Genomic DNA, 21796 nt, shown 5'->3' with positions numbered 1-21796 from the left:
TTGTGGGCGCATTTCAGCACGGGCGCTGGGACGCGACGGTCCCGGCCAGTTCCAGTACAGGTGGCACATCTGGAAGAAGCCAACCCATGCTTAAAAAAATGTGAATCGGATATTGCTTCACACTCGCAACGATTTCTAATCAGAGATGCAGACGGGTAAAAGGGCGGAGAAAGGCGAATCATGGTGACAAGCCCAAGAGAGCATGTTTTATAATTTTTATGTCCTAAAACAAAAGAATAAATGCATAAAGCAACTAATTAACATCTTGTTGAGACCTAGTTATTTGGTCCTATTTTATAAAAATGCTATGCAATCCATTTAAAATATTGGCTGATTAGATGGCACCTAAAACGCTAAATGTTCTTCCTCTCTTTTCACTGTTCCCACATTTGTATTCCTATAATGCATGAAACACTACATACGATTTACTAGTATTCAAACAAATATTACCATTTCATAAATCAGATTAACATTATACAGACCTCGGTCCTTCAGACTCCCTTCCCATGAAACACTTCTCATTGGATCCAAGCAAACATCAGACCTATTTAACTAAAAAAAAAAAGGAGCAATTAAACTAAATCTGCAATTACTAGTTATTCATTGCACAGCAAATATGTGAAGTCATATCAAGTTCCAAATTGAAGCCCAGTGTTTTAAAATGCATTACACATTTATTTTATTGCCGACTTGTACCAAGAATACCTGTTTGTTTATTTTTAACACTGATTTCTGTGAATAAACCTGACTTTCTAACACATCATCACATTTTTAAACGCTTAACTCTTTCCCCGCCTGCATTTCTTTTGCATGAAGATCTGGATACACTGTGCATAAAAATAAGGATCAGCAGTACTTTCAACAAACAGAAAAACTTTTATTCTAGTTTCAAGCAAGGTTTCAGAAGAAAACAAAAAGCAGCGCTGAGAAAAATCGTGAGCATACGCCATCTAATACTACATCTGGATCATATTCGCAATATTATCAAGCAACTTCCTGGGATCCAGATATAATATCTGGCCAGCTTCATTTATATGCGTTAGTGCCGATGATCCAAATTTTGTTCGTGACGCATGGCTACCAGGACGCTTGTTTCGCGCCTCCTGGAAGCGTTTACACTCTCGGGACGGGCGTGACAGCGCCCTGGTGTATACGAAAAACTCGCGAGCAAAAAAGTATAGTGAGCACATATGCTAGTTGTTACACACCAGGCTTTAAATCGCAGTGTTAGAGCAAAACTCTGTAGGTGGTCAGGGGTGAGGTTCGCCGTGTTGTACACTGCTATGTAATGAGTGTGCCACAGCCCTGCTTCTAATCGAATGTGCCATCAGGTAGAAGTCCACCCGAAGAGAACAGAAACAATCTATACACCACTTTTTAATTTTCCCTATTACCCAACGACTGGGCTAGATCCGTTTCGCAAAAGCTTAGCCACATTCCCGTTTCATACAGGCGGTGCTCGAGCCTAGTCCTATACTAAAATGAAAATCTGAAGAAACCAGATCTTCGCTTCGCCTCAAGATGCATTTACAATGCTCCTTCCTAAGGCGCTACTAAAAAGTTACTTAAAAGGATCGGTTGATCATTTCACTCACCCCACGCCCGCTACGTGGCTTCTAAGTCGGAAAGAAATGAAGCTTTCAGTGAAAAGATTCCAGGACCAACTTCAACGGACTCCAAAATTAGTCTATAAACGTTACCAGACGACGCACAAGAGCCTTATCTAATTTAACGATTGGTCATTTAATACTAAAACGGTCACATTTAAATCCTCAAATGTTTTCATCAAGTAATTAATCGCTAGCCAGAAGATAGGAAATAATTTAAACATCTTCAGGAAACTGTAATTCTCAATCCTCGTAAATGTCCTCATTGAACTAATCCTGTCTTAGTCTATGAAAGCTGAGCTTCAATGCCTGAAGCCGCTCTGGACACCGACCGCCCCGTTGGTGACGGGTGGTCCAGGACGGTTCCCGGGCGCAGGGCTGCCGAACTGGTCAGATCCGCAGAGTACAGGTGGTGCTGATCCTCTTCTGCACCACGGCGAAAGCCAGCTTCGATCGCCCGGGATGGTCTCAAGCACTTGGTGACCCGAGGATCTCCGTAGCGCCCACCGCCTTGGTAAGCTGTCCGACACGCCGCCGCGGAGCAGATGACGCATCTTCTCGAAGGTGTGGGTTCACCTGTCGCGAAATGGCCGAAACGCGCCCTGTGGCTTTCTTGAATCGAATCGATAGATCAAAGATAGAAATACCTCGTAGTATTTCTGCAGGGCCGCTGGCAAGACAGACCCCGGGGCCGTTGATTATCCCCTCGTGAGGTATCTGAAGGTAACCCTGAGTACCACTGGTCAGCATGCTGCTAATAGACACAGGGTTAGGGGCTCAAATCGAATGCATGCAAGCAGAATAGTATTCGAACTGCTGGGGAAGCTAGCGAAATTGATAAACAGATGTCAGCTAAAAAAATGAAAAAAACGAACCACATCTATTTTTAACTGGGCTTGTCATAGATAAGCCGGTGACCAGCTCATCCATGCATGTAAAACTTATTTACTTGACCTCACAATGGAAATTTCACTAGTCTCGCATTCGATTTTAAGTGCAACGCCCACTTCTCAAAATCCAATCATAACCGGCGTATGCACGCCATTTGTCTTGCTTCTCGGGGCCTCATCCCACGGCCCACCTATTTTTACTAGTTCTGCTTCTGTTAATGCACCAGTGGGTCTTACTATATAACAGTTTGGATGCATCATCTAATTACTTAATACAAAGTAGTTTTACCGCTTACTGCACTTTGTTACTCCTGTTATTTTGTTACGAATCGAAGTCAAACCGTGCATACCAGGAAACGGCTAACTTCCGAATTGAAAAATATGTGATATGACTCCATTATAGGCTGCTTTTCTTGATGAATTGTTACACTCAGATGCAATACACACTTCACTGCAGCTTAATAAATAAGCAGCTGATAATTAATCTGAGCAGTTCGCTTAGCAAGAACGTGATTCAATTTAACTCTGATCAATGCACGACAATAAAAACTAGGAAAATGGTAACTAATCGCTAATACATGCATATTACTATAATATTAGCCATTTATTAGTACTAGTTATCACATTTATTCTACATCTTCGTCCCAGTACCTAAACATAACTACTAATAAGCATCAAATATGGAACGATTGATGGAAAAATTTGTTATTCCCAGAATTTTTTTTTGTTGCTGGAAAAATCTATATACTTAAAATAAATAAATTTAATATTTATATAATTTAATTACTTTATATAATATTAAATACAGACTAAATGTTGTACAGGGGCAATTTAACAGAAACAAATTATCTAAAATCTTTGACATTGTTCATTTAAACGAATTAGTTCCTGTGTTGCATAATGTTTGCAAACGTTTATAATACTGCTGTTACAAAAGTATTAATTAAAAAAATAAATAAATAAAAAATACAATCTAGCAAGAACGCATTGTTCAGTAGGATTATAAAAAAATATTTAAAATATGCAGTTCTTTTTATTTTTAATCAAGACTCCTGATAAAGGTTAATTCATTTGAAACTTTAAAAATATCTATTTTTAAATTCAATAATTATCGTATGAAATAAATGCAATCTTTTTGTTTCATGAGGTTTTACCCTGTTGAGACTTGCCACAAAGCCCATGACAGATCTGCTTTTCTTGCTTACATCATGGTGAACATCCACCCCAATCACCATCAGATATTTCTGTTCAAATCAAAAGTTACACGGTTAGAAGTTATCCTTTATTCGATACCATTTCGCTCATATTTCTGTGCCGGCAATGACCCAACCTCAGCACTATTCAGAAGGAACAATGCATTAAGTCTCTCTCTTTTATCTCGCGCATTACACCATATTCAATCTATTACAGGCTATTAAATATCTATTAAATATTATTAAGGTTTGGAAAAACAGGTTATTTTAAACACATTTGAACATAAATGCTGTTTGAAAGCTCTCCCACCAGCTCAAAACTATTAATGAGTTTTGGAGTTAAAAGCAACTCGATGTGAACTCTAGAAATAAATATATAGCTTGAGCACCAAAATGGATCCCACCTAGCTATTGTCTATCAGTTCTCAACCGTGGTAAATGTGCTTTTTTTCAGCTTCATTTCTTATACCCATATTTACTTGAGCTTTTTTTAATCAAGAGTGGAGACGCGGGTACGCTATTCCAAGGATCCCGGTGAGGAAAAAGGTCTGATTAGCACACACTCACCAGAGGTTCGTCCAACGCCCACAGCCTTCTCCCAGCTTGCAGTTAATCTGCAGAAGGATCTTCTGAGCGATGCATGCGGAGCTTCTGTGGCTGAGAGATGGTCCGAACGTTGATGGCCTGGGAATTAGAGCCTAATATAAACACATGCTCAAGCCGCAAACACGCAATGCGAAAAAAACCTCAGCTATTAAAAGGGATGGTCCACCAAATGAAAATTCTTATTTTATCAATGTCCTCACTAAGGTAGTTGCATTGTGCAATAATTTGTGTTTAGAAGAACACGAGGGTGAGTAATTAAATGGTTCAACTAACGCTTTAGAAACATATATAGTGCTGTCAAAAAAATAAAAGTTTTTTGTGTATGTGTACTGCTGTATATTTGCTATGTATATGTAGGAGGCACACACATGCATATATTCAAGAAAATATGTTTATATTAAATATTTATATTTCATATCAATTCTATGAATATAAATATATTTTAATTATACCACCAGTACATGGGTTTTTATATACACAGTTCATAAACAAGTATATGTAAATAAAAACCTATATTTTGGGATGCAAGTAATCGCGAAATAAATAAATAAATAAATAATAATGCTAATTAAATTTGAGTAAAAATTAAGTGGTCTAGAGGGTATTATCTTTCAGGAAAAACATTTAAATAATTTGAAAATCTAAAGGAAATTCAGTTTTGTTTAAATGCATCCTAGCTGGAAAAAATTAAGAGTAAATACATAACGTAAAAAAAACCACTTCAAATAAATGCTGTTCTTTTATATTCCACAAAGTATTAAGCAGCAGAGCTGTTTGCAACATAATAATGAGATATTAATATACATAATAATTCAATGATAATAACGAGAAACGTTTCTTTAACAGCGAATCAGTATATTAAAATGATATTCTGAAGAAGATTGTGTGATATTAATATATATATATATATAAAAAATAAAAATATATATATATATATATATATATATATATATTTTAGAACTATTACACTATTACAAATATATATATTCAATATTGGCCTGGTGGGTATATAAGATATATATTTTAGAAAGACACATTTAAAAAACCTTATTTTGAACAGTAGTGTGCGTGTGTGTGTGTGTGTGTGTGTGTGTGTGTGTGTGTGTGTGTGTGTGTGTGTGTGTGTATTACGCTTGGCAGTTATATAAATATGAAATGCACATAATGAAATGCAAAAGTGCTGGGTTTCATGAAACCTGTAAAGGTACAGGACTCTGGATGCAGCAGAGCTTCTTGATGGCGCTCTGTACAGGTCGTCTCACTGTTTCAGTCATAATGCACACGCGACCAGCTGCACACGGGCTGGAAACCAGGACAGACAATACATTATAAACTACGGTATTTAGATAACCGCAAGCTCTTCGAGAGGCAGGGTGAACGCGCGAAAGCTCTCACCGCGCTGGTGAGTTGAGAGTGAATGCTCTTGATGAAGGTCTCGGTTCGACCGTCTCCGTGAGTTCCACACGGATAGGCCGCTTCAATTTTGATGCCCATTGGTCCGGCCACCTTAGTAAAAGTAGTCACCAGCTCCTCTGCCTGATCGTCGCCCGCCGGGATAGAAAACAGCCCAGCAGTTCAGAGGAACCTGACCGAGAGCAAGCAGGAGACAGATACAGGAGAGCCGAAGAACTACACAAGAACCAGATCAGGGCTTTCCAGATCTTAAAAGGAACCGCTTTTTGAAATGGCCTCATTGTTCAACCGCCCCAGAGTTAATAAGTTGAGTTTTACAGTTTTGAACTGCTCAGCCGATCCTCCGGTCTCTAGGTAGCACTTTAGCATAGCTTAGCATAAATCATTGAACTGACAGACCATTAGCATCGCGCTTTAAAAGGACTAAAGAGTTTGATATTTTAAAACTTGACTCTTCTGTAGTTTTTTAAACAGTATAATGATCATCTTTTGCAGCTTAGACTCATTTTGTTTTGTTTTTTCAGCTGTATATTTTTATTCACTAAAATGAACCCAGGAGTCATTTTGTTCAGTGAAATTGAAATGGACAATCAATCATATTTTCACATGTACAAGGTTAATTTACTAAGAAACACTAAGTTTCAAACCCATTTGATAAAATGCATAAATCTAGATAAGCTTATGGTTATATTGTTTTTACATTCATGCATTTTGACAGTTTTGTTCAATATAACAGTATGATTACTTGTTTTTGATATTTTATTTGAAATAATTATCATTGTCTCTCTGTCCTTAAGGTGTAGTGTTTGCTTAGGTCTATTTTTTATTACTAAAAAAAAATCAAAAATAAATAAATAAATAAATAAATAAATAATAATATATATATATATATATATATATATATATATATATATATATATATATATATATATATATATATATTATTTATTTATTTATTTATTTTTTTAATTTAATTTTTTAATTTAATTTAATTTTTTTATTTTTTTCTGACCATTTTCAAAATGGAATTGTATTTTCAATTGCGCTTTCATCTGTGGAACGTGATAAATAGTGACATAATCCAAATGCAATTGCAAATATTGCATTACGTTTTGCATATTCACTTTACGTGAACGTGAATCCAGATTAGCGCACCTCAAGAAACATAAAATAGTGGGCTTTTCATGGCCCGCTTAATGCCAGCGTGCGATGCGCCTTCGAACAAACGTGTGGATTCGATCAACACGCTTCTTTCACTCAAGCCAACAAGGCGTTTTCTTTCTGAGGCGCGACCTCCAGCCTTCGGAAAGCCTCTCCGATCAGTCTGATATGTACAGCGACTCAGAGAGATCTGACTCACGGTGCTGATAGAGGGGTCTCGACCACCTCTCTGGACCAGTCTACACTTGGAGACGTCACAAAGAAGCTGAATGCAAGCAGATGGTCGATTGGGCAGAGTTCTTCCTTGAGTCTGTGGAGAAACAAAAAGTTATTCATGTTATCTACAGACACACCAACGTACCAGAACCAGTTCAATTGCAATTCATTAAAAGGTGAACAACGATGCAGTGATACATATGTGCCAATATTAGTGATTCTTCAAAACAGCTCTAACAATAATAATAATTAAAAAAAAAAAAAAAAATATATATATATATATATATATATATATATATATATATATATATATATATATATATATATATATATATATATATATATATATATTTTTTTCTCTTTCTATAAATATAAATATATATATATATATAAATATAAATATATATAATGCTATATACATAGCTGACTTTTACAATTATTGATAACTGATATACAGTGCTGTACAAGAATATATAAACTACACAGAGAAATGCATTATAATATATCTAGATGCAGTATAATAGGAGTTAAAATGAGCAATTGTCATTTTGAAGTTGACATTGGACGTATATCAGTCTCAGTTATGTGCTTTACTTTGTAAAACGGAAAGAAAATGAGCCTTCGTGCAGTGTTTAACACATCTCTAAAGTTTTAAATCTGAAAGTGCACCGCAGTGCAACGTTATTGTCTTTCAAAGAAAAAAAAGGAAAAAGAAAAAAAAAGAGAGAGTCAACTCTGAATCATTGAAGCGAAGTGCTTTCCAAAACGAATCTTAAGCCGCTTTCATGTTGATGTCATGAAAGAATCACTTCGCGACTGACTGAAAACGCTTAATTCATTCTTTGCCGCTTAGGTGCTACTTTGGGACAGTCAAATGAAACGAATCAACATGAACTTGAGACGAATCGGACCAATCGCAGCAGATTAGAGTCACGCAAAGAGAGCTTTGGAAGAATGAATCGCTGAGCATATCGTATGTAGTTCTTTTTGAGTTTTTTTACGTTGCATGCATGTCCACCTGTTTTTGGGGCCTACCAAAACCAAAATATGAACCCTTTTCATAACCCATTGCAAGGGCGCTTTTATACTTTATACTATGCCATTCCGACATTGTTTACACACAGTACATCACGATTTTAAAAAAAGTGGCAAAATTTCACTGTATAAGAATATGTGACAAATATATAAATATTTTTATATTTTAATTTGATATTATATATATATATATAAAATATGTGTGTGTGTGTGTGTGTGTATATTTGAATTTATTTCAGATATACAGAATAATATATATTTAATATATATATATACTCCCGTGTAACACGAGTAAAGTATTTTCTGCATGGAATTTGATTTCTAGTTCAGATACTGAATAACAATTTAATAGCAGCCTCCGGTGTTTCCATTCTCACCACTAGAATACTCCTGGCTGACGTGTTTCCCGAGGCCCCAGCTTGACAGCGCCGAAGATTTAGCGACCAGCTCTGAGAGCGCTTCGTTACTGCTGTTGATGTTGTGCAGCAGCTGCTTGAGGCTCCGGGTGTGCTGCTCGGCTCCCACGTTGATGTGCACGGTCAGATCCTGAAACACAAGACGGATAACCGCATCTGAAGCGTTCGCCAAAAAAACAAAGAGTTCACGCACCCGACCGCGTTTGACCCGTCACTGATTTGTACCCTCATGGCTCTGAAGTCCTTCCTCATCTTCTCGGGGATGCCGGTCATGAAGGAGAGCTCCGAGCAGCAGGATTTCACCCGCCATGACCTGTTACGAATCGGATCAAATTCGCATCTTAGTACCGAACATCCTAAACGCGCCTCCTAGTGATAATACTGCATTTGTCACTCAAGACAGGTTTGTACAATGCACACAAAAAAAAACCAACATTTCAACATGATTTGTTATTCAGATATTCTTCTTTAAAGGAAAAGTAACTGTACGTGACCCACATTTGGTTTCTGTCCACTGAAAACTAAAAATAACATGACGCTGCCATCTTTTTAACGATTTCTGACCACCCTGTTGTCATTTTCGACCCCTTTTACAAAATAGTGGATAACTCCGTAAACATACATCCATAACATTTATAATTATACATGCTTATCTATAAATATCAAAATCAAAAACTGGATACAGGGAATGCTTTGAAAGAAGCCGCTTCTGCTCACCAAAGCTGCATTAACTTTATTCATAATGCATTATTGTTTCAGTATATTTATAAAATGCAATTTGGTCAGAAATCGTTCCAACGAGCCAATTTAGGCCAATTTTAAGGAGCGTTTTGTTACCAGTCAACGTTATAAGAAGTTATATTTTCGCGATTGTTCTTTTCAGGATACTCCGATGAACTGAACCTCCAAAAGAAGTGTCTTTACAGACACAGAAACAGAAATCTTTTTACATGCATTTACTGTCACTTCCGATCAATTCAACGCTGAACGCAAGGATTCATTTCTCTTGGAAAAAAAAATTAAAAACTCAATCTTACCACCTCCAGTCTTTTAAGTGGTAGCGTATATGGCGTTACGCCTCTCAGACGTGTGATGTAGCTCACTTTATCTACCAGATTTAACCAGGTCAAATGAACCGCTGTTAAAGCGCAGTATCCAAAAACATCACTAGATGACAGCACTGAATGTAATTTAAGTCAAGCCCATGCCATCCGAAGCACAACTGAACAACACACAAGCTGTCATTTTAAAGCTTTTAATAAACCAAAGCATGTTTAACATCACCTTCCTCCAGGTCTGGACCTCTCTTTGGGACGATGGATGAGCAGCGGTTGGTCCAGCTCCTTTACGGCGATGCCATAGTTCTTCCTGTGCGTATAAAAAGCTAATCGGAAAACTGACAAAGCAAACAATAAAACCCTAATTTGTAGCATGTAACTGTCTCTTCCATTGAAAAGAGCTTTGGCAACGTCTATGCGCGATCGTATAAAACCAAGATTATGCCAGCTGTTACGCCTTTTACATGCATCCAGCTCTTAAATCAGTGGCTTCTCCGTATAGCAGATGAACCTGTAGTAATCCACAAACGTGGTGACGGTCCCATCAGCCAAGGTGAAGGTGTCTTTGGGAGACTTGGACCACTCGATGTCGTCGACACGGGGCGCGGTTGTTATAGCGCTGGTGATGACGACGAGCCCACAAACTCCTTCGTGCACTCGTCCTGAAAGCTCTCACGGCTTCCCTGGTAAATCAGATTCTACGGCAGAGAAACGGTTATTCGGAGACATCAAGGTTGAGCAAATTACGTCAATGCACTGATTTTGGCATACTGGCTTTAGCCTAAATCTATCGTGCATTTCAAACTATTTTATACAGATGCTCTTATACAATGAGATGCATTCTGTTGTCTCGGCGCTCATCCATCCCCAGCAAGAGCAATGGGATGCTGCTTATTTTCGTAAAGTTGAGCTCTGCTTAATTTTGTCCCGTTTGATCTCAAACACTTATCAACAGAAATTGCTAACTCTCATTACAATGAAGGGCTAAGGCAACATCTTAACTGAAATGCAACTACATCTGTTGATCATTTTTAGACCATTTTAGCACCAAAAGCCACCTGATGGCAAAAGGAGAACGACACACAATAAACTAATTGAGATGCATTACTTGGTAACACTTATTCGTGCCAATTAAGCACATATTAATGCATTATCCCTAATCCCACCTTAACAACTACCTTAAAAACTATTAATTAGCAGCAAATTAACAATTATTGAGGGAAAAGTCGTGGTTAATCGTGAACAAGTGTTACACATTTCTTCGAGAAGAGCATTATATGCATAACGTTTAGGTAAAATTAATCTGCTTTACATTGATGCACTTCCAAAGCAAGCAAAAACGTTTCAACGCTGCTAGAATTCGGTCAAGTTTTTAAAGCGTTAATTAAAAATAGAATTTATTTTACTAATATATACTTGATTTTAGGGTCTGACAACACTCAAAGAGAAGACATGTCAGGCTGCTTCTGATGTTAAAACGGTCCGCTCTCTCAGCTTTTAAATTGTGCCATATTTACATAAACTCAAACTATAAATACCGCGGCTTGCGCTCTTTAATGGTGTCGTGATCGCTGCATCGCTTTTCGTGATTTACACGAAGCACGAAATGAAAATGAATGAGCTTCAAGCATTTTATTTAACGGAAAATAATCTTCTTCTGTCTGATTTGGGGTTAAGGCTAGAAGGGACATATAAAGGTATGAGGGCATAAGCGCATTTACATACTTTCAGAGCCAACATTATAACACTAAACCTATGAAAATGGTTTTAAAAGTGGTTTTATTATTTACAGGGCGCCGTGCAGTGGCGATCGGGGTGATGATCACGGGTTTTGCTCACAAAATGATTAAAAAACTAATTTTAACAGGTTATTTTATTATTTAAGAGTACTTCAGGGCTGAAATCCATACACACGGCCGGACATGACAGATTCTCTACAGTTTTAACATGGATTTCTATGGAGACCGCCAAGAAAGGCGGCTACATATAATACACGCGTTCTGGATTGGTCAGATCGCCTGTCAATCAAGCTCTTCGCGACTGGTCAATTAAGCACACATATTAACGCCTTTATTCTTCATCCCCAATCCCTAACTACCTTACTATTAAAAAGCAGCTAATTAAGAATTTATTGATTGAAACTTTTCCTATTCTATAGTGCTACCATCCGTTCATTGGCTATTATTATAATAATAAGACAACTTACAATTTCAACGAACAAGGCGAACAAGCGTAACGCTGCTCTAGAATAATTTTTACGTTAATAATCTAAAAACAAACCTTTTTATTTAAACCAAAAATGCTGATTTTCTTTTTATCCGGACCGAACAGTGTGGAACGGCATGCAGCTGACAAAACAATCGGGATGATCGATTGACATCAAACTCACATGACATCGAAAGCACCGAGTCGCTTTCGCAGCACCTTATGCGTAGACGCCCACGACGCAGGTAGAGGCCTCCATCGGTGTGCTTGATGCTGGTGGAGTATCCAGGCCACACCTGAAGCCTGCCGGACACACAAACGCAAACCGCCACGATCGATATGCGAAGCGTTATCGCGAGCGCCGGCGAAACGGTTCGAGCGCCGCGTCCGTAATCACAGGTCAGGTGTAAAAATACAGAAGCTTGAGTCTAGATTTATTCGCTGTGAAGCCAAACGGCTGCGATTTCGCTGGATTGCAATCACAGACAATCAGGTCAGCGCGAAAATACCTGTGTTTGCCGAGAATCACAACGGGCGTTGGGGTCGTAATGGTTTCTGCCCACCAGCTTCAGCCCCAGTAATTTCATCACTCTAGAGCGGAGAGAAAGAATGAGAGGAAAGCAGCAGGAAAAGTCAGAGATGTCAGAGCTGACTGTCAACAAGCCATTAGAGCTCTGGGGACGTCTCTCCTATGCACAGAAAAAGTGGAGCAATACTCCGCAGGGCTCAACAATATGACCCGCTTGGCACCGCATGCTCACGTGCAGTGTAAGTGAACGGCTTAACTACAGCAGCAAGCTCCACGCTGGCACGGTTTACCAATACCTTACTGAATGTTTGCTTTAATAACGCCCATGAATTGTCTAATGGTTTACAGTAGTCCTTGAGAATTATTACAAACGTGACCGCGACGCGATCTTATTTAAGACACTAAAGGTTAATTTTTACATTTCAATTTAAAAATGTAAAATGTTTTACATTTAAGGTTTAACGCTTAAATCTTGTTTCGAAATATTAAGTTAAAGCCTTTGTAAATTTTTGTTACGGTTAAGTGAAGCCATTAAATTTGCTTTGTTAATGAAAACGGAGCTAGAATAAAATATAGAAAAAAACAAAAAAACTTGAAATGCCAATGAACCAAAATAAATTAAGCTCAAGTGTACGTTTCAACAGAAACGTCACTGCAACTAAAAGCTAAAGAGATACAGAAATGGTAAAGAGTAAAAATTCCATTCCTTTAAAAAAAATAAATAAATTGCAATTAATATGAAAAAGAGGAAAAAAGTAAGAGTACAAGTATACAGTATAAAACCATAAAAAAACGTTTGTTAATTGGAATGCAATCTGAAAAAGATTGAAAACTTGACATATCGCCTTGAACTGAAATAAATCAAGCTGAAAACGTACTAAAACTTAAAAGTATGCAAAAAAAAAAAGCATAAAAACATTGGCAATTAAAATGAAGTGAAAATAGAAAATAAAAATGGGAAAAAAGATCATTTTTAGACTAGTTAAGTAATACAAAAAAAGAAGAAAAAAACTACAGAATGAATGTGTCGCAAATGAGGCCAATGTATAAACACAGGCATTAACATGATTTTATTATGAGAGATATATATATATATATATATATATATATATATATATATATATATATATATAAATCATTTTCTGTTCAGCTGCATAAATTGTACAGCTTTTCTGCCATGACAACATGTTTGAACAACAATTTAAAGCAGTATTATAAGAGCGCTTGTAAAATCAAAAGCATCATATTCTGGATTTATACTCTAAACTCTCCCCTTTGTTTTCTATTGTAAGTAACCTCACTTTTTTTTGTGGCAACCGGCATTCTGACACATCGCTCAACTTGTACTGAACCCGTAATACCGCTTTCTTCTTTTTCCTCGTCGTGTTGTTACGCCACGCTGCCTGTAATGCGATCACGCTTATTTAATTTCCCAAAATTGCTCGATGACCCTCGCCTCCGATCTCCAGCGGACGCGAGGCAGGCGCGAGGAGCGTGTTTCCACTCCTGGCCATCGCTCGGCGAGGCCGCAGTTAATCGTGAGATTTCAAACATGCTTGACTTCAGATAGACTCCAGGACATCACGCCTGAGCCACACGGTTGCTAAGAGGTTTGTCTTACAAGAGCCTTGACTTGATTCAAGTTCATTGCCACGTCAGCTTTAAGGGCCATTTCATGCCAAAGATTACAATGCAAAAATGCAAAATGGGAGTATTAAATAAAGCAGTAATAAAATAAATGCTTGTGCATAAAATTATATAAAATATTCTTTACTTGAAAGAAACTTCTTATAAAAGAAAAGAAACCATTATTTTATTTATTTATTTTATATAACAGATATATAACGTGATAGGATAATGCATTACATTAATAATAAGCTCATATCAAATTATTATTATGCTTTATTCTCAAATTATTAAACGTGAACAACATCAGTATTTGCGTGACTAGGAGTATAATGCGATTAGCGCGCATATTTAAATTTCTGTACAGTTTAGTCTCTAATCGCCGATCGCTCGAATTTCAGATCAACCCAAAAAAAACTATGCTTCCTTCAAACTTCAAATAAAATGGAATATAATTTTTTAATTCACACGCGCTTGATTTACTCCATTTATTTTATATTTTTATGAATATAATTTTTTTTTTTTTATTTTATTATTTTATATACTTTTTTAAAAATGCTAATATTATATATCATAAAAATCTCGCTTGACTTCTGATTTTTTAACGGCAACGTAAATGACCTCCGTTGTCGAAGTTTACACTCGCTCTCCTTCAAAACCTGTTTTCGCAGCTGAATCTTTGAATTGTGGGAATTACATGATGCTCACGTAATACATTTCAAACCATTAACTAACGCGAAGCGCCGTTAGCTTTCGAACCGCGAAAAGAGCCAAAGTGAAAACCGCGATCGGCGTCTTGAGGATCCTCGCACATGCACGCCTTATTACCAACACGCACCTCCTTAGGACCACGTTGTAGAACGGGATGCACAGATCAGAGCTGGGCGGCAGAATCTTCGCCAGCTGGATCTTAATGTCGATCTCTCTTGACTGTCGGTTTTCCTCTCGGCTTTAAGATGAACAACCTGTCGCAGAGTAAGCTTGGGTAATTAGGGTGCTTAAAGTGAAAAACGACATCTGATGTGCGCAACAAACCTCTTCAAGACGCTTTCGCAGATAGAGGATGGATCCATCAAAGGCCACCACCTCCCGTCGTCAGACCGTGCTCCTTCATCATACCGGGCGCATACTCAGAGACTCAATGTTCGCCTGAAACCCAATAGCTGGTCGTTAATGCCATTAATCACGCTCTTTCTCAAAAAAATGCGACTAATTATAATTATTAGGCTGTTATATAAAGACACAATCTACTTTATTCTAACAGATGACATGCTCCCATTAAAAATGCATGTGTAAAGGGACACTAATATGTCTTCAGCCATTATTGAGCAATATTATTTTTGGTTTGAGCCAACACCGAAGTTTATTTCAGTTTCCATTCTACCATTAGGGACGATTCATCTAAAGATTATTAGAACAATTAATCATCGACACGCCATTGACTCATCAGTAGGTTTGGAATGATTATTCAGCTTTTATGGCTAGTTAAAACACATATAGTTATACATATTCCAAGTAAGAAAATCACTTCAGGTTTGGAAATGGTTCTTTTTCATGAACTCTGAACCTGACAGGTTAGGCTTCCAGATTTCAAATCGCCACAAATACTCTTGAAGCATTGAAATTTCTTCATATTTTTGGTTTCCCTTACTCTTGGTTCTTGGTGGAGGATATATCTAGGTTGGAATGCAGAAACCATGTCCTGAAAGCTTTCTCATGTTTTTAATAGCGGTGCTCAATCAGGATTTCTGAGGCCGATCTCCCATTAAAGACCTTATTAAAGCTTTTTTATTTATAATGATACTTCAATCGGGAATTTTAAGCGCTTATTAAGAGCCTGAATTTCATTTCAGAAAATCGATTATCCTCTTAGGTGACGCTTTGTAACCTCTTAGGGATTTTTTTAATTTGAGAGGGCTATTTATCTCACCTAAACGTTGGCTATTTACCACAAACGCGAGATTTGCTCCATTACTTTGATTTCAAACACAAACATAGTCACCGAAAATGCTTTTCCAGCATTATGAGATTTTTTTACACTGTAGGCGTACAGTAAAACAAGTACAAATACAAGTTTAAACAAAAATATGAGCAAAGCAACACGTTATCCGATGCGTTTTACTATCTAAATTTATAAATTAAGTTGGGAAACCATTAAAATGACTTTTTCTACATTATGACCAACGATCATTCACAGAGACAGCCATCTTTACTGACATTTCAATCTTTATTGCCAGCAAAACGCTTGGAGCGCCATATATTATTGCCTCGTTTGTATAAAAGTGCTCTTCCCTTTAAAACCCAGCCAAAAAGCCATATGCGTTGACTGTGAAACACGGTAGGCTTGAATTATAGACATTTATGGCGTTACCACTCGCGTTCGTGTCAATGCATCTTCATATTTACTGCAAATAATGTCGATTTAATTCAGCGCCGCGGTGTGGAAGCGATCTCCTGAAGCGCAGAAAAAACACACACTGCACTGCATGTGTGTGTGTGTGTGTGTGTGTGTGTGTGTGTGTGTGTGTGTGTGTGTGTGTGTGTGCACCATCTCCAGAAGAGCACACTTAGCGCTGAAGGGTTTAAACACTCGGCAAAAAAAAAAAGATAAATAATCAATCTATTATAAATGACTCTCTAACACTAGCGTTCTATTCTTTTTCTATTCCATCTACTTGTTTTCTTTTTTATTTATTATAAAAACCCTGGCTGCGTTAAGTTAAACGAGACTTGCCACAGCACTCGCACATTATTTCCTGTTTGGGTTTTGATTGCATTCATTGGTAAGTCGCTGGATAAATGAGTAAATGTTTCCAATGGGATAAATTATGAGTGCCCTTCAGTGAGTGTGATGTTTAAATTAAGCCGCTACGATAAAAACACAGTCATATACAGTCAATCCGACACGGCAGCCACCTAAAGTATATTTTTAAGACTCACGTGAAAGTAACATGGTACTGAAACACAGCTTCATTTTTTGCAGCAGATGGGGATGTAGTTTGACCGATGGATACAGGACTGCCTTTTGTTCCGGTTTTCTGCAGAGGCTCCTGTAAAAAACATTGTAAAGAAAACATTAGCCTGTACTTGGCCTGTACTGTCTTTAATAAAAGGTAAAACGGCACCAACGAAACAAATCATTTGCTGATCAGACAGAATTGTAACTCAACTACAATGCATATAATGCACACCGCAACTTTAATATCTTTTAATTAAAGACATTGTGAAATATTATTATTAATACTGCTTTTTGGTTTAGCATTCAATTGAATGACATTATGGCATTACTCCAGTCTTCAGCGTCACATGATCCTTAAATATTGTAATATGCTTATTTGCTGCTTAAGAAACAATATTGTTGAAAATAGTTGTGCTGCTTAATATATTAGTAATATATATTATAATATATTATATAAATGTATAATATATTTTTTCAGGATTTTTAAACGTATAATCGTAAAAAAACAGCATTTATTTCCAATTTAAATATTCTGTAAGATATTAAAGATGCCTTTTCTGTAACTTTTGATCAATTTTACGTGTACTTGCTCAGTATTAATTTCTTCAAACCCGCTTGAAAAGATATTTTTAAAAACGACAAACGGACAAAAAGCGAATTCATACTTCACTGTCTCAATTTTCACTTCAACTTTCGGGGGCGTTTCCTGGAGGAACCGGTGCTTCTTCAGAGACCGGGGCCGCAACGGGAGAAACGGGGCCCGACGGGCCAATCGGCCCACGACCTACACCTATATGAGGCAACGCGGCTCGGCCAACGCCAACAAATCCTCTGCCCAGGAAACTGCAAACACACAAATTCATTCTGATGAATTTCAGTCCCACCCAAAAATGCTCAACCAAAAACATAAAAGAAAATTCAATTGTGAAGCAAAAGATAAGCTCCAAAAAGAGGTAACCCTTTATTTTGAGTCTACTTTGGACATTATACCAACAAACAGCTACATGTCAGCTACATGTTTTAATGAGCTAAATAACTATTCCTTTATTTTGAAGACACAATATATACTACATCCTCAACAACAACAAACGTATGTAAACTCTCTTTCTACTAACCCTAACACTCTCCTCTGAGAGTTCAGACATGTAGTTGCAAATTAATGAGAATTAGTTGACATGTAGTTACTTATAGTTAGCAGAAGATCTAAAAACACACAGATTTGAGCTGCTATGCACAAACGATCTTCCAGAAGTAAGTTTTAACTTTACTTTGGGGTGAGTTATTACTTGATGCTCTCTCGTGCAAACTAAAAACATGCACAGACTTAGCAAATCCAAGAAGCTGCATTAAGGAGCGACACCTAAAGGATTCTTCTAAGCCCGATTCTTCCCTTTCCGAGTCAGAGCGGTCGGCTTCACTGGACGTCCGTCCCCAAGTCGCCTGCTGCCCCCGCCCTGATTAGGGACAGAAAAATAGCAGAACTCAACGGCAGGAGATGATCTGAATGCAAAATATGGATAGAAAGACATGAAGTAGCACAAAAGCACATCTAACTGTACCGACTAGGGCCGTGAACGCGATACCGTCATGCAAATTCATTTATTACACCGAATATCAACAACCTGTAGACTAGAGTCTTAAAATAAAAAAAAAAGATTTAATCAAATTTCAAGCTTTAAAAGAGGAACTGTTTAAATATATTTAGGCATGCATTTTATGCAGTCTAGGTGGTGACTGTGAGGACATTTTGGTGAGGCTTAACACTGGCCGAATGCATCGAATCGAAAATAATGAAAACATGGAAATATCAGGGGAATATTCAATTGAATAGACACTTCTTGGTTGCTAGAAGTATGAATCAATCAATCAAGAAATAAAGACATAAAGAAATAAAAAACATCATACCATCACTATGATGAAACGTCCACAGACGCTATATTTTTATGGTTCTGACATTAATATTGCTATTGGGGCAAATATATAATTAATCCCAGAACCGTGACAATGGGCCACAGGTGATTACAGGGCTGGTGAAGTTTAAAATGTCAAGTTTGTGTTGAAAAAATATCTTTTTAAAGCAAGTCGGGCCGGCGCGCCCGAGAAAACAGCGGCTCTCGAGAGTTGCGCTGCAAGACAAAGAAAGGTCACCGCTTCAGACGCCATGACTATTTCAAGCACTGTTTAAGTCCTTACGGAGCAAAAAGCTCTTAAATAGAAGATTAATGGGCTTATGTTCATCATTTGTATTTACATTGCAGATTAAGTTTGTTTTCATTATTAGCTACTTGACCTTCCTGCCGCCTTCAGCAGTAAATTGCACGTCTAGTGGCGACTATTCATTTTTGTTGGTGTTGCCAGGATACAAAAATGATGGCGCGACAATTTAATGCCCACTCCAATCAAGCCAGCGCTGACATGAATAATAAAACAGTTATGAGTTTGATTAAATGCGGTATACAGCAGGGTTGACTAAGACATGTGGTACAGTACAGATCCTGCTCCTTATGATAAGTGTTGGATGGATGGATGGATGGATGGATGGATGGATGGATGGATGGATGGATGGATGGATGGATGGATGGATGGATGGATGGATGGATGGATGGATGGATGGATGGATGGATGGATGGATGGATGGATGGATGGATGGATGGATGGATGGATGGATGGATGGATGGATAACCAGGTAAATGTTCACCACCTTTTAATGGTTTGGGGTTGGTCACGGTTATTTTTATGTAAAAACAACAAAAAGTCTCTTATGCTCACCAAGGCTGCATTAATTTGATCTAAAACTACAGCAAAACTGTAATATTTTGAAATGCAACATAAAATAACTTTTTGAATTGGCTATATTTAGAAAATATATAAAACAATAATAAAATATAATAATAATATATTTTTTTAAATATAATATAAATAAAAACATTAAATTACTTTTTAGAATTGCTATATTTAAAAAATATATAATATAAAATAATTATAAAATATAAAAATATAATATATTTTTAAAATATAAAATATAATAAATAAAACAGAACTTTATTCATCATTACTCCAGTTTTCAGTGTCACATGATTATTCCATTGTACTAATTTGATGCTCAAAAGTTATTATTATTATTATCATTATTATTATCACCAATTTTGAAAACAATTGAGCTGCTTCATTTTTTGTAGAAACATGTTTAGGGTTCCCGGATAAATAGGAATTGGCTTTTATATGAAAAATATATATTCAGAACCCATTTCTCTCAAACCGTAAATAAAGAAAGAATACACAATACATTTAAAAATGCACTACCTTTCTGGAGTTTGACTGGCCGGGTCAAAAAAGAGTAAATGATGAAAGGACTTAAATTTTGGGCTGATTTTAAAGTCACTCCTGAAAACCTAAAGACACACGTACACAACGAAGCAAGAAAATTCTACTTTTCACTTTTTTCTCTCACATACCAACAGGCGTGGCTCCTCTCCCCCATGTCTTTCCCGGTTCAATGCCCAGGCCCCTGAACATGGACATCATGATGACCCTGGCCCAGGAGCCGCATAATCTAAAAGAAAGCCAAGCACCCTAGACTTTTTGCATAAACCTAATGCTAAATCAAACGCTGTTCATCCGACTGCGTAAAAGCAATAAACCCTCGCTTTCCCAAATTCGCGCAGACTCATTCAAATGCATGCAATCCAATGCTGCGTGATTCATTTCGAAGCAGGGCACTGTGTTTTTCACGCGAGCAGCTCATTATCTGCTGATGTTTGAAGCACATAAGAACAGCTTGGTTCACAGATGTCATGAATAGAGTAATAATTGACTTCAGTAGAGTACCAGAAACAGCTTAATATGCCATTGTGATGATTTTCAGCTTTTACTGATGCGTTTGCATTTCAAAAGTGATTGAATTTTCTTCATGATGCTGCACAAACGTTCAGCAAACTGTTTATTTTAAAGGTTTATTGGCTTAAAAAAAAAATAATAATAATAATAATAATAATAATACAGCCATACAAATTAATATTGTGCTGTAGTGCAAGGCGAAGTTAACTTTTATTTGATTAAAAGAAATATTTTATGCCAGAAAAATTAATTAAAACAGCATTTCTGAGAAAAAGAAAAGAAAAAAACATTAATGAAAATGACTTTTTAATAATTAGGCGGTTTTGTGCATTTAAATTAATTAAATCACAGAATTTGTAAATAAATGTGAGAAACAACAAATATAAAAATATAATGTTTTGTTGCTTTTAATAAATAGATGTTAAGTTTAACGCTCGAACTGACTGGTATGCTATTTGAATAGCATTTAAATTGAATCATTAAAGAGCCGATCAAGAAGAAAAAATGACTAAATAAATTTAATTTAGTATCAAATAAAGCATTTCGTAATACGGGACACTGTTTAGACGCACACCAAAACTCAAACATGCATAAAAGTGATTTCTCCTTTAAAATCACACAAAACGTGTCCGCATTTACCTGAGCAATCGCTGGAGTCACCTCTGTTTGCAGCACAGGCCTCTTCTCCCCGTGACGCCTGCTTTTTTTGATGTCCGGCGAGGCACAGGCCCCACAGGAGCCCCTCTGCCCATCCCAAAACCGGGCAGCAGAAACCCTCGGCTCTTCCGAAACCTCCGGCGTCCGCGGTAATCGTGACACCTCTAGAAACGCCCACCGCAGGCTGTCTTACAGTGATGGCGCCCCAAACCGCATACAGGCACTTCTCCAGGTACTCTACTTCGTCCGGGAAGAGGTTCATCTTTAGGCAGAACCAGACCTCCTCTGGCTCGTCCCAATGAGGGCTGGTCGGGCGACGCCCCTGATCTCCTGCAGACGGCATCCACGGCATGCGGGTGACCCCTGGGGCCCCGGAAAGGGGGTCGCC

At 37.4% G+C, this 21796-nt stretch overlaps 1 pseudogene; it reads right to left on the bottom strand.

The window, feature by feature from the left end:
- Positions 1-1909: 1909 nt before the first annotated feature.
- Positions 1910-21796, bottom strand: LOC122346177 (annotated as a pseudogene).

Source organism: Puntigrus tetrazona, chromosome 5 (assembly GCF_018831695.1).
Source record: "Puntigrus tetrazona isolate hp1 chromosome 5, ASM1883169v1, whole genome shotgun sequence".
In the NCBI taxonomy this organism is placed as follows: Eukaryota; Metazoa; Chordata; class Actinopteri; order Cypriniformes; family Cyprinidae; genus Puntigrus; species Puntigrus tetrazona.
Note: the sequence above shows the minus strand (reverse complement) of the source record. Positions and strands in the feature narration are given on the sequence as shown.